Source organism: Sarcophilus harrisii, chromosome 1, assembly GCF_902635505.1.
Source record: "Sarcophilus harrisii chromosome 1, mSarHar1.11, whole genome shotgun sequence".
NCBI lineage: Eukaryota > Metazoa > Chordata > Mammalia > Dasyuromorphia > Dasyuridae > Sarcophilus > Sarcophilus harrisii.
In genome coordinates, this window is record NC_045426.1 from 680,188,221 (window position 1) to 680,201,491 (window position 13,271).

Genomic DNA, 13,271 nt, shown 5'->3' on the forward strand with positions numbered 1-13,271 from the left:
GGATTGAGTTACTTGCCGGGGGTCCCACAGCTAGTGTAAAGTCAGATTTGAACAAAGTAGGGCATGTTCTCCTGATTTCAGGTTGAGCACTTTATCCACTGCACCACCTAGCTGTCCAAGATAGAATTTAGTTAGTGTAAAGTTAGAATTTAGCTAGTATAAAGCCAGATTTGAACAAAGGAGGACAAGTTCTCCTGATTCCAGGCCCAGCACTCTATCCACTGCACTACCTAGATGCCCAAGATAGAATTTAGAGCTAGCAGAAAGAAATTTAGAATGAATCTAGTCCAATATTGTTATTTTACTAATAAAGAGACTGAGACTCAAAGAAGTAGAGATTGCCCAAGATCAATTGCATAAACAATACAGGATTAAAACTTTTCATGATAAAATTTTAATGTTTTAAGAAACAAGTGTGTGGTTCACACAGCATTTAATAAAAAAAGCTGGAGAAATATCTAGAAGCAAAGCAAAGTTTATTATACGATCTCACGAGAATCGGGCATCCCAACAGTCCAGCAGACAATCGAAGGGAGGAAGCGCCGTAGGGGGCAGGGTCAACACTTTTTATCCCTAACGAAAATACCCCCTCCCACCACTGACCCTCATCCTTATTGGCTGAGGATCTTACATTCTAAACTCGGGAACTACCCAAGAAATTGAATTTGACCAATAAGTACATAGTTGCCCATATTGACCTAAACAGAAAGACACTGATATCATAGGAGGATAACAAGGGGACTTAAGTATGCCCTTAGGGGATAGCAAGGAGGGGACTTAAGTAGAGATCTCACCTCATCTCGTTCACAAGTATGATTGATTAATCTACTAAAAATCCTGGTTAGAAGAAAGGTAAATTAATTTCCCACAACTGATAAAGCGTCAGTTCCCTAATCTGCAGAGTACTGTTTACCTCATCTTATCTGGGAGTCCATTTGACTCCTCAATAAATATTGATTTCGGTTAGTTTTGCTGAACTATTTGTCTTCCTTTGTTTTATTCTTTGCTACTGAGGGTGACTTTTTTTAATAGGGGAAGTGGAGAAAGGATGTATCTGGAAATGAAGGTGACATAAAAAAAAGATTTCAAGAAAATGATTTTTAAAAGTTTTAAAATATAAAACATAATAGAAAAGGGAAATAAATATTTCTCCTAACCTCATGATTTTATGCAAATTACTTCCCTTTTTTGGCCTTAGCGTTCTTCCCCTGTGAAATGAAGAAGTTGAACTACCAATCAATGGCTCAATCAATAATGATTTTGTAATTGTAAGTAACTGTGGTAGGCACTATGTTAAGTAGTGGATACAGAGGGAAAAAAGCAAAAAATAGTCCCTGTCCACAAGGGGTTTACATTCTTAGGAGACAATATGTATCTAGATAGGTATGATTGTTGAGGTGTAGATCGAATGTTGAGGTATAGACCAAATGTTGAGGTCTAGATTTGGGGTACCTAAATGAAATTAGGGTTTAGTTAAGGTCTAGTGGCAGGTTTGGGGTACAGAGAATCAAACAAAGCTCCCCTGCAACCCCCTTGGATTCGGCCAAGGATACGGCAGTAAATGAGGTCTAGTAACGGCTCGAGTCCCCAATAAAAGCATTTATTAGCCCTAGAGCTAGATTGATAAAAGAGGTTTATTGTTGAGTTTAGAAGTAGGAGATAGGTGAAGGTAGAGATAAGGAGGGCACTGGACAGAAGGTCCAGTGGACAGAGGGTCCTCACATGGCTAACATGTTTGGAATCTCTGCAAAGAGGGGTTCCCAGTGTGGCCCTTTTGTAATAGGAGACTTAGCTTGAGGGGCTTTTGGGTGTAGCCCCAAAGTTGGCTCAGATCCGAGTGGGGCTGGGACAGGTCCGGATCTTCTATTGGAATTCAAAGGGACCAGGATTTGTGAGTCAAAGGGTAATTTATATTAACTAGGGGGGGGTTGGGAATCAAAGATTGGATCTTTCCCGCATCATGATCAATTCATTCAATACTTAAAGAAATTAATTTAGGCTATTCACTGGAAGGTCAAATACTGAAGCTTAAATACGTTGGCTACCTAATGAGAAGACAGGACTTATTGGAAAAGGCTCTGATATTAGGGAAGATTGAAAATAAAAATAGATGAAAAAAAAAAAAAAAAAGAGTGTTGTGTAAGCAATGAACATGAACTCAGACAATCTTTGAGAAAGTGGAGCATAAAAGGGCCTGGCTTCCAATGATCCATGGAGTTGTGAAGAGTTGCAAATGACTGAACAAGAGGTATTTCTATATAAAATATACAAAAGTATAGCAATGAAAGTAGTTTTTTTTTCTTTTTTTTTCCAGAAGAAGAGGAACTACCAGCAAAGGGTGGGATTATCAGAAAAGGTCTCATGAAAAAGTTAGTATTTAAACTGAGTCCTAAAGAAAGTCAAGAATTCTAGTATTTAGTAGTTTTCATGAATTTTCTGTTTTGTTTTGTTTTTTTTTTAATTCCTTCCCTTCCCCATGGTCCATCTGATTGGGTAAATTCAATGGGGGGAAAATGTGGGATTGGTAGTCAGAAATCCTGGGTATGACCAAAAATTAAAAACCTCTTAAAAAAAAACGTTTAGAAACAAATATTTCTCTGGTCTAAAAGTCCTTGCCACAGTTGACCCTTCCCTTAGATGGATGATGAATTGAGAACAAAAAGGCCTTTGTTAGGGAAATGAATTAAGGGTGACAACTAAATTTAGAACAAAGAGTATCTCCATCTACTTAAGATCGAGACAGTGTTAAGATGTATTGTAACATACTGACTACATTTTAAAATATTATAACATTGTCCTTCAACATTCTTATAAATGTTACCTCAAGCTCTTTTGAGAAAGGGCATGGGAGGAACTATGCCAGTCTGGATGTTACTGGCTATGTGTCTGCCAGTCTCTATTCTGTCACCATCTCTCTCTCTTTCTCCCCCCCCCCCCCTCTCTCTCTCTCTCTCTCTCTCTCTGTGTGTGTGTGTGTGTGTTTTTCTCTTTCTTCCTTTGAATGGGTGTGTGTTTGTGTGTGTATCTTTGTTTCTGTCTGTCTCTCTTCCTCTGTTCTCTATTTCTATGGCTCTCTGTCTACGTATTGTCTGTCTGTCTCTTTGTCTCTCTCTCTCTGTGTCTCTCTCTTTGTATGGATAGATGTCTCTATGTGTATCTCTACCTTTCTCTCTTCCTCTATTTTCCATTTCACAACATTCTATTTGCCCCATGAATAAATAGCACTAATAGTAATATTCATATTTCTAGAGCAACTTAAGGTTTACAAAGCACCTTTTTTCAGTTTTCCGTGACGCTAAGTATTATCAAGGCTCACTAGGTGGCACAGTGGATAGAAGATCCATTCTCAAACACTTACTTTCCAATTATATAACCAATGGGTAAGTCACTTAACCTTTCTTCTGACTCAGGTTCCTTAATTATAAAATGGAAATAAAAATCATGACTTTCAGAATTGTGAAGATCAAATGAGATATTTATAAGGCAAGTGCTTGGTGCATAGTAGGTACTATATAAATGTTTAGTCCCCTTCTGTCAGCCTTTTTAATTTCTATTTTCTAGATGGGGAAATTGAGACTCAATCATGAATTGTTCAGTGTCTTACTTGCTGTCCAGTTTGTCTACACTTCCTTTTCAACTTCCTTATATACGTCTCTCTAAACTTTTAAAAAAGTTTTGATGACTCTTTTCTCTTTTTGTAGCATTTTCTCCATCACTATTGCTTTCTCCCCAAGTCCTCCTCTCAAAAATAAAAACTGGGGGAGAAACCCTTGTCACAAATGTGCATTGTCAAACAAAGCCATATCAACCATAATTATGTGATTCTTTCAGTCCATCACCTCTTTGTTAGGAGGTAGGAAACATGTTTCTTCCTAAGTCTTCTGGCAACATAGTGGGTCATGGCTTTAATGTGAGTTCTTAAATCTTTCAAAGTTGTTTTCCTTCAAATATTGTTTCCAGTGTATATTATTCATCTGGTTCTGCTCATTTTGTTTTATATAGATCGAATTTCTGAGGATCTTCTAAAATTTGTTTCTTTCATCATTTTCTCATAGCACAATAATATCACTTTCCATTCACATTCAACCATTTCTCCCCATTTGATGATATTTATAAAATGGAAATAAAAATCATGACTTTCACAATTGTGAAGATCAAATGAGATATTTATAAGGCCAAGTGCTTGGTGCATAGTAGGTCTTATACACCAATAGTAATAATTCACATTTCTATAGCAATTTAAGGTTTACAATCACTTTTCTTAGAGTTTTCTCACAAAGCTGGTGACCTAAATTTTGTTAAGGGGTAGTTAGATATCACAATGGATAGAGGGCAATGCCTATAATCAGTAATATCTGAGCTCAAATATATTTTCTTTCTAGTTATTCCCTGTCCCCTTTTAATCTCCATTTTGAAATAAAAAAAGTTTTGTTTTTAACTATTTCCCCCCTTTCTGATATTATCCTCCATTTTAACACTTCCCCTTTCATGCTGATCACTGGCCTAACTATCTGTAGTCCTGTGGGGTTTGATATATTTCTACATTAAACTTATATATGTATGTGTAAGTATGTTCAACTCTCCTTTTACATTTCTTTTATGAGTTAAATTTTTCTAAAACCTTTCTTCTCTTCCTTTTTCTCCATGTTTGTATACTCTTCTCATATAGCCAGATTATGAGAAATAGTCAATTCCATCCCCCTTTCTTTACCTTTGTATTTTTTCAATCTTCCTTTTTTCATTGTCCTCTTCAAACCTTCAGAACAGAAACATGCTTCTTGTTTCTGTTCTGCTGCACCTTACCACTGTTTTTCTTATTTAACTCCCTCTATACTTTCTGAAGACATTCAGGTTCTAAATGAATACTTTTCTTCTTTCCCTGTTAGAATGCTATGCCATCATCATGATGTAGCCTCTCTATTCAAAAATATTTCCTTTTTTAGATTTCTTTTTGACTTTTTGTATTTGCATTTCAAAGTTCCTATACAGGTTTGATTTAATCACCTAGAATGCTTAAAGGTTCATTCCAAGCAGTAAACCAGGAAAAAATGATATATCCAAGGGATCTGATAAAGGTCTCTTTCTAAAATATGTAGATATTGACTCAAATTTATAAGAGTACAAGCCATTCTCCAATTGACAAATGGTCAAAGGATATGGTCAAAGATAATTTTCAGATGAAGAAATTAAAACCATTTTTAATCATACAAAAAAAAATGCTTTAAATCACTATTGATCAGAGAAATGCAAATTAAGACAACTCTACACCTCTCAGATTGGCTAAGATGACAGGAAAATATAATGAATGTTGGAGGAGATGTGCAAAAACTGGGACACTAACACATTTGGAGAGCAATATGGAACTATGCCCAAAGGGCTATCAAACTGCATACCCTTTGATGCAGCAGTGTCTCTATTGGGTCTGTATGACTGAATAAATTATGGTAAATGCATATTATGGAATATTATTTATCTATAAGAAATGATCACCAGGATGATTTCAGAGAGGCCTGAAAAGACTTACATGAACTGATGCTAAATGAAGTGAGTAGAATCAAGAGAACATTATACAAAGCAACAGCAAGAATATACAATGATTAATTCTGATGGACAAGGCTCTTCTCAACAGCAAGGTAATTCAGGCCAGGTCCAATGGTCTTGTGATGGAGAGAGCCATCTGCACCCAGAGAGAGAACTGTGGGGACTGAGTGTGTATCACAACATAGTATTTTTACTTTTTTATTGTTGTTTGCTTGCATTTTGTTTTCTTTCTCATTTTTCCCCCTTTTTGATCTGATTTTTCTTGTGCAGCATGATAATTTTGGAAATATGTGTAGAAGAATTACACATGTTTAACATATATTGGATTACTTGCCATCTAGGGGAAGGGATGAAGGGGAGCCAGGGAGGGGAGAAAATTTAGAACACAAGGTTTTGTAAGGGTGAATGTTGAAAATTATCTATACTTATGTTATTAAAATAAAAAAGCTTTAGTGAAGAAAAAAGAAAGTTCTCCTTTCTATTTAAGCTGTATATTTATTTTCCTTTATAGAGTTATACTTAGCTTTTCAGGGCAAATTATTCTTCTTTTAAGCCTATATCTTTTATCTTTTGGAATATTGTCTTCCAAAATCTCTACTAAATCAAAGTAAAAAGTTGCCATATTCTGTGAGATCCTGAATATGATTCCTGGTACTTCAACTCTTTTTTTTTTTTTCTGACTGTTTGCAGTATTTTTTCCTTGACTTGGGAGCTCTGAATCTTAGCTATGACATCCCTAGAGCTTTTCCTCTTGGGGTTTGTTGTGAGAGGTGATGGGTGGATTCTTCTATTTTCAATTTTCCCTCTGGTTCTAAAATATATAAGGAGTTTTCATTTATCATTTTTTAAAATATTGTTGTCTAGGCTTTTAAAAATATGGTTTTAAGGGATTCCAATGATTCTTAAATTATCTCTATTTGAGGTATTTTCCAGGTAGAAATATATGGATAGATGGATGGATGGATATATGGATAAATAGACAGATAGATATACACACACACAAATGTCTATTTCCATCTTAAACACCTCTCTACCACATGCTGATCTGTTGAGTTTCATGTATGTATGATGTATGTTTGTCTCTACATACACACAAATATATATATATATATATTTGTATACATGTATGAGTATACATATATATATATATATATATATATATACATATGTATGTGTCTATATACATCTTGACATATCCTAATATTTCTTGTTATATCATGGAGTCACTGATTTCTGTATGATCCATTCTAATTTTCAGGCATTCCATTACCTCTTTAAGATTTACCACTTTCTGTGCTAAGTTATCTATTCTACCATTTTTAGTATATTTTTAATTCACTAAATAACAAAAACAAACAAATAAATAATGTTCACTTAGTCCTTGTTAAAAATCCATTTTTTCCTTGAGTCTCTTCTTACAGTTGTAATGGCATTAATCTCTTGGATTTGGAGGTCTCTCTGGTTCTATGTTACTTCTTTTTAGTGGTCTACATTTTACTCTGTTTGCTTCTCTCTCCAGTCTTAGCTCTTGCACTGGGGCTTTGTGCCAAGGTCATGCTTTGACCCTTGCTTCATTTTAAGGTCCTGCTTAGTCTTAATCTTGCTTACACTGGTTCCTATACTGACCTCTTTTTTGAAGTATCAGACTTCTTGGAACTTTGAGGTTTAGTATGTTGAGTTTTCAGGGCTTTTTATGACATCTCAAGGTAAAACAGCTAGAGATGAAGTCACTTAACCCCAATTGCCTCAGCAAGAAAGAAAGAAAGAAAGAAAGAAAGAAAGAAAGAAAGAAAGAAAAAAAGAAAGAAAGAAAGAAAGAAAAAGAAACTAAGGCAGGGCAGAGATTATGTGATTTGCCCAGGAACACTAAGAAGTGTCTAAAACTGAAATTGAACTAAGTTATTGAATATCTAGGTTATCTTGAATTGTTACCTCCTGTATTACCCATAAAATACTATTACGGAATTTCCCTCTTTGCTTATGGATTGTGTCCCTAACAAGATTATAAATTCTCTTCCCCCTTCTTTCTTCTGGCTTGTCTGATTTCCTTCTGATCTTAGCTAAACTGCTATCTTCTGGAAAAAAAAAAAAAAACCTTCCCATTCCCTTTAATGTTCATACTATCCCCCAAGATTATTTCCAACTTTAAGTGCTTGTTATATGGTATATACATGTTATGTTGAATGCATCTTGTTATATATTAAATGCACATTATATGTATTGGATATATATATATTATGTATATATATATATATATATATATATATATATATATCTTATGTATGCATAGTTGTCTCTCCCATTATGTTGAGAGTTCCTTGAAAGTAGGGGCTGTTTTGAGTTTTTTGTCTTTTTTTTTTAAAGGTATTCCCAGGGCTCAGCACAATGCTTAGCACATAGTAGGTACTTAATAAATAAATACTTGTTGACCTGAAAGCAGTGGAGATTAGCGTAGTCCCAGTGATTTAAATAGTTGAAGAGGTAAGAAGCTTCATTCTTGTTTTATTCACATTTATAAAAAGATTGAAATTGAGTCTGGTTGGAAATAGACAAGAATTAGCTTTCAAACCATAGAAGTCACTTTTCTCTGGATGAAGTGTCAATCTTGTCTCCTTTTTCATAAGAGCATTACATCTTATGAAGAGTGCCACCTGTGAGAGGGGAAAAGAAGTAAAAGTCTGTTTCTCACAGTGGCTTCAGATTTCGCAGATGTTCCTCTTTCAAAAGTGTCTAAAATGTCTGGAGCTCTCAAAACCGTGTTCACAAATGAGCAGATTTCTGTGGCTTGACTGCTGCACACACACAGAGATCTCTTCTTCCTCTTTCATAAGGCATTTGAGGTGAGCATGACATTTTGATTCACTTTTTCAAGAGTATAGGAATAGTTACCAGATTTTCTTCACATCATTCTAAATCTACAACCAATACTAGAAACCCTAAAATACTGGAGAAAATAATTAGGATTGTATATTTGATGGATTCACTTTCTTCTTCAGAATCACAGTTTTAGAAATGCAGATTATCTCATTGGCTACTTAGTTAACTGAGAAAACATTTATTAAGTCACTACTAGGTCAGGAAGTGAGGGTACCTAACACAAATTAAATACTCTCTGCCTTTGAGAAGGTCGCATTCTACAGGGAAAGATTCATTATGCAAAAAAAAAAAAAAGTATATGTGAATACCTATGTTTAAATATGTGTGGTGTGTATGTGTGTGTATGTGTAAATCTTCAAAAACCAGTAACATTTCTATGTAATTACAATAAAAATGAAAGAAGCAATGATAGAAAAGGAAATCTCATTCTAATAAGTAAAAAACTTCATAAACTAAACATTATAAACTATAGATTAATGTTTAAAAGCACATAAAAGATTTGCATAGATTCAATTAGAAAATGCTCCAAAAAAATAAAGAACAACCTAAACAGCTGGAAAAATATTCAGTGCTCATGGCTAGGTTGTACTAATATAATTAGATTACAATACTACCAAAATTAATTTAAACTTTAAATGCTATATGGCAATCACATTGCCAAGGAGATATTTACAGAACTTGGTAAAATAATAGAAAAATTAATTTAGGAAAATAATAGATCTAGATTATGAAAGGAAATGATGAAAAGAATTAAAGTTGAAGGAAGAATATCATTTCTAGACTTTAATCTATATTATAGGACAACATCAAAACCATCTGGCATTGGTTAAAAAATAGAGGGACAGAACAATGGAAATGACTAGATGAGGGAGATTCAGAAATAGTAGAATTCAATAACCCAGTATTTGATAAAATGGAAAATAAATATTACCTAGGGAAAAATCCTACTTTGATAAAAACTATTGGGAAAACTGAAAAAAAGTCTGGGTGAAACCAGGCTTAGCCTAATGCTTTATACCACACTTCATAAATACATTCTAAATGAATACATGACCTTAATATTAAAGATTATACTATTAAAAATTAGAGGAGAAATATATATCTCATACAGCTTTTTATTTTCAAAACATACGCATGGATAATTTTTCAACATTCACCCTTATGAAATCTTGTGTTCCAAATTATTTCCCTCTCTCCCCCCATTCCCTCCCCTAGATGGCAAGTAATCCAATATATGTTAAACATGTGAAATTCTTTTATACATATTTTCACCATTATCATGCTGCACAAGAAAAATCAGATCAAAAAAAGAAAAAATGAGAAAGAAAACAAAATGCTAACAAATGACAAAAAGAATGAAAATACTATGTTGTGAACCACATTCAGTTCCCATAGTCCTCTCTCTGTATGCAGATTGATCTCTTCATCACAAGACCATTGGAACTAGCCTGAATCAAAGAGATGTATTTCTAACCTATCAAAAGACAGAAGCAATTACAAAAGATAAAACAGATAATCAATTACTTGAAACTGAAAAGCTACTGCGTAAACAATATTAATTATCATGGATAAGAATAGAAGTGTGCCATTGGGAAATAAATATATATTTATAAAATTTACAAAATTAACACACATACAACATATATGCATGTGTATATATACACATCTATACACATGTGTTTATGTAAGATATGTATATACATATATGTAGGCAAATACACATGTATGTTTTGAACCTAATCCATATTCCTCTCTCTGCAGACTGTGGTGAAAGGAAGAATATGCCCCCGAGGTATTCCCTCCTCCCTCATGTTTGTATGCTCGTTATTGCTATATCTGTGAAGTAAATATACTTTTTTAAACCTTAATTAATGTTAAGTGGTTAAATAGAACTGCAGAATTAGGCATTAGACTTATAGAAATGGTGAGGGAAAATATGGGGGGACATGCTTAAACTGAGAGCAAAGGAAAGAGGAAATTGTAAACCTCTCAAGATGCACAAAAGCCCCAAGAGATCAGATATAACAGGCCTGACCCTGACAAAGTGGGCCAGAGGTAACACTACCTTGTTGCATATAAAATGATCCATAAATCAATCAATCAATAGGTTGATGACCTTATAAAACAATTTGAGTGGGGGAGACACTAAAAGTTGGAATATCAGGAATGACTCTATGTAGAAAATGAGTTTTAAGTTGTGCCTTGAAGAAAATATGAAATGAAGCCCCTCTGAACATTCCCAACCAAGACTCAATTTAGCCTCTATGGAACACCTCTGCTGAAGAGAAGCTTACTATCTTCAGAGGCAGCCCATTCCACTATTAGAGAGATCTCATTGTTGGCAAGTTTTTCCGATTATCTAACCCCTAAATCATCTAACAATCCTTTCTCTCTCTCTCTCTCTCTCTCTCTCTCTCTCTCTCTCTCTCTCTCTCTCTCTCATTTCCACCCTCTGGAGTGGAACAATTCTGATTGCTTGAGGACTCTTCAAAGACTTAAACACAATTGTCATATTCTTTTGCCCCCAAGTGTTCTTTTCTCCAGACCAAATATACCCAATGTTTTCTATGACACTCTCTTTATATCATCTTCTGCTGTCCCCTTTACCTTTTGTCTTCAATCTTTCCCAATATCAAGGGCTTTTTTGTTCTAAAATTTGTTTAGAGTCATTATTTAAAAGAATTTGGAATGGTTTGGGAGAGAGGTTGGGTGAGTTCCTGTCTTTACTCTGCCATCTTGTACTCATTATGTGGCCAAGTGTTTAAACTACTTGCAATCTCTTTGAGAGGAGGGAAAATTTCTGTTTCTTTTTCTCCCCCCTTTTTTCTGTTTTCCTTCATTCCTTCTTCCTTTTTTTCTTCCTCCCTTCCTTGTTCCCTCTTCCTTCCTTCCTTTCTTTCTTCCTCCCTCCCTCTTTCTCTCCCCCTTCTTTCTCTGTCTCTGTTTTTTTCTCTCTCTCTTTGTCTCTCTCTTTGTCTCTCTCTCTGTGTCTCTCTCTCTCCTCTACTTCTGCTTTTGTACAAGTTGTTTGACATGTCTCAAATTTACTGCCTCCCTTCTTATCTTACTTCTGGAATATAAGCTTAGCTTTCTTCATACCCAACTCAAGTTCTACTTATAAAATTAAACCTTTCTTATTTCTTCCATTTATTGATATTCTTCCTCCAATGTAATTAGTATCTCCTTCTGGAAGATCCCTCTGCCTCTGTGGTCTCTTCCTCCTGTTGGTGGATTCTTTTCAAAACCTCTAATTTGAACAAGTGGCAGGCCAGTTGTGTTCATTCCTTCACTCATCTCCTGGTTCTACTCCTGACTCTCAATTTTTCCACCAAATCTGTGTATGGGTATTTTTAATAACCTCCCCGCAATTCTTTATCTTCTAGTAAGTTCTCTTTCCTCATTAGAATATAAGCTCCTCGAGGGCAAGAATTGATTTTCTTTTTCCTTGTATTTGTATTTTCATCACTTTCTTTTGGGAAGTGCTTATTCAATGTTCTATGTCTCTCCCTCCCTATCCATCTACATATCTATCCATCCATTTATCTCTTATTCAACTAGTTAGTTGGTTATTGTCCTTCATTCTCAAATTGGACCACAATGATATCATTACATTATAATCAAGTTAATATGTCAGACTGTGGCTGATTAGTCCAACAGGAGCTCAGGATGCTCTGCCACAAGTTGGATACAAATAGTCCCTGTGACTATTTGGAGTAAATTCTCAAACTTTATGCATCTTGTGTTTCTTCTGAGCTAATTCAATTCTGCTTTGCTCATAGAGCACAGCACCTTCTCTGATGAGAACACACTCTGCTGGGTGGACCTGTGCCAGTTCTATGTGTCTTGAGTCCTAGTCACAGGGCTGGCCTAATGATTCCATTTTTAATATATTTTTTAAAGAAGAAAACAAACATTTAATTGCACACAGCAGTTTTACTTTTGGGAGCAGCTAGGTAACACAATAAATAAAATATCTGACCTGGAATTAGAAAGACTCATCTTCATAAGTTCAAATCTAGCTTCAGACACTTACTAGTTATGTAACCCTGGAAAATCATTTAACCCTGTTTGCCTCAATTTCTCCATCTGCAAAATGAGCTGGAAAAGAAAATGACGAACTATTCCAGTATCTCTCTCAAGAAAACCCCAAATGGGGTCAAGAAGAATTGGACATGACTGAATAACAACATTTTTAGTATAGAATCAATAAACAAGTAATCAGTATATAGCAACAATTTTTAAGTGAGGAGTGAAATATCTAGTGTTTTGCTTTTTCCCTGCAGTCTCTTCTAGACCCCCATATTGGCCAGTCAGTTTGCTACTTATTGCTCCAAACCTATGAGTTCTAAGAAATGAAATGACTCCCTGGCAAATGCAGTGTTCAGATAGTGCCACAGCTTTCACTTGATGTTCAACTCTTGGTATTTTAGATGAAAATATGGAAATTCTGAACTTGGAACTTTGGAATCCTTCTATGATATAAAGATATGACCACATTTCATCTTGATTCAGCTATCATGGAGAATGGTGGATAGACCCACTGCCTGGTTCTAGACGATCCTTTCACCACCATACCACCTGTATGATCTTTACCAAGACATCTGACATCTTTCCCCTGTGTTATATCACGCTTCCTGAAACACCCCTTTCCCCTCCTTCCCTAGAAATAGCCAAATTTAGATCACACTTCCTCTTCCCCTAATTTTCTAGTTATTGAACAGACTTTAGGAGGGGGGAAACTGTTACAGTTACCTGTGTGCTTATTATATCTCTTCAAGAGAATGTAAGGCTCTGCAGGCCAGAACAGCTGCTCATTGTCTTTTGTACCTCTAACACTTAGCACAATGCTTTGC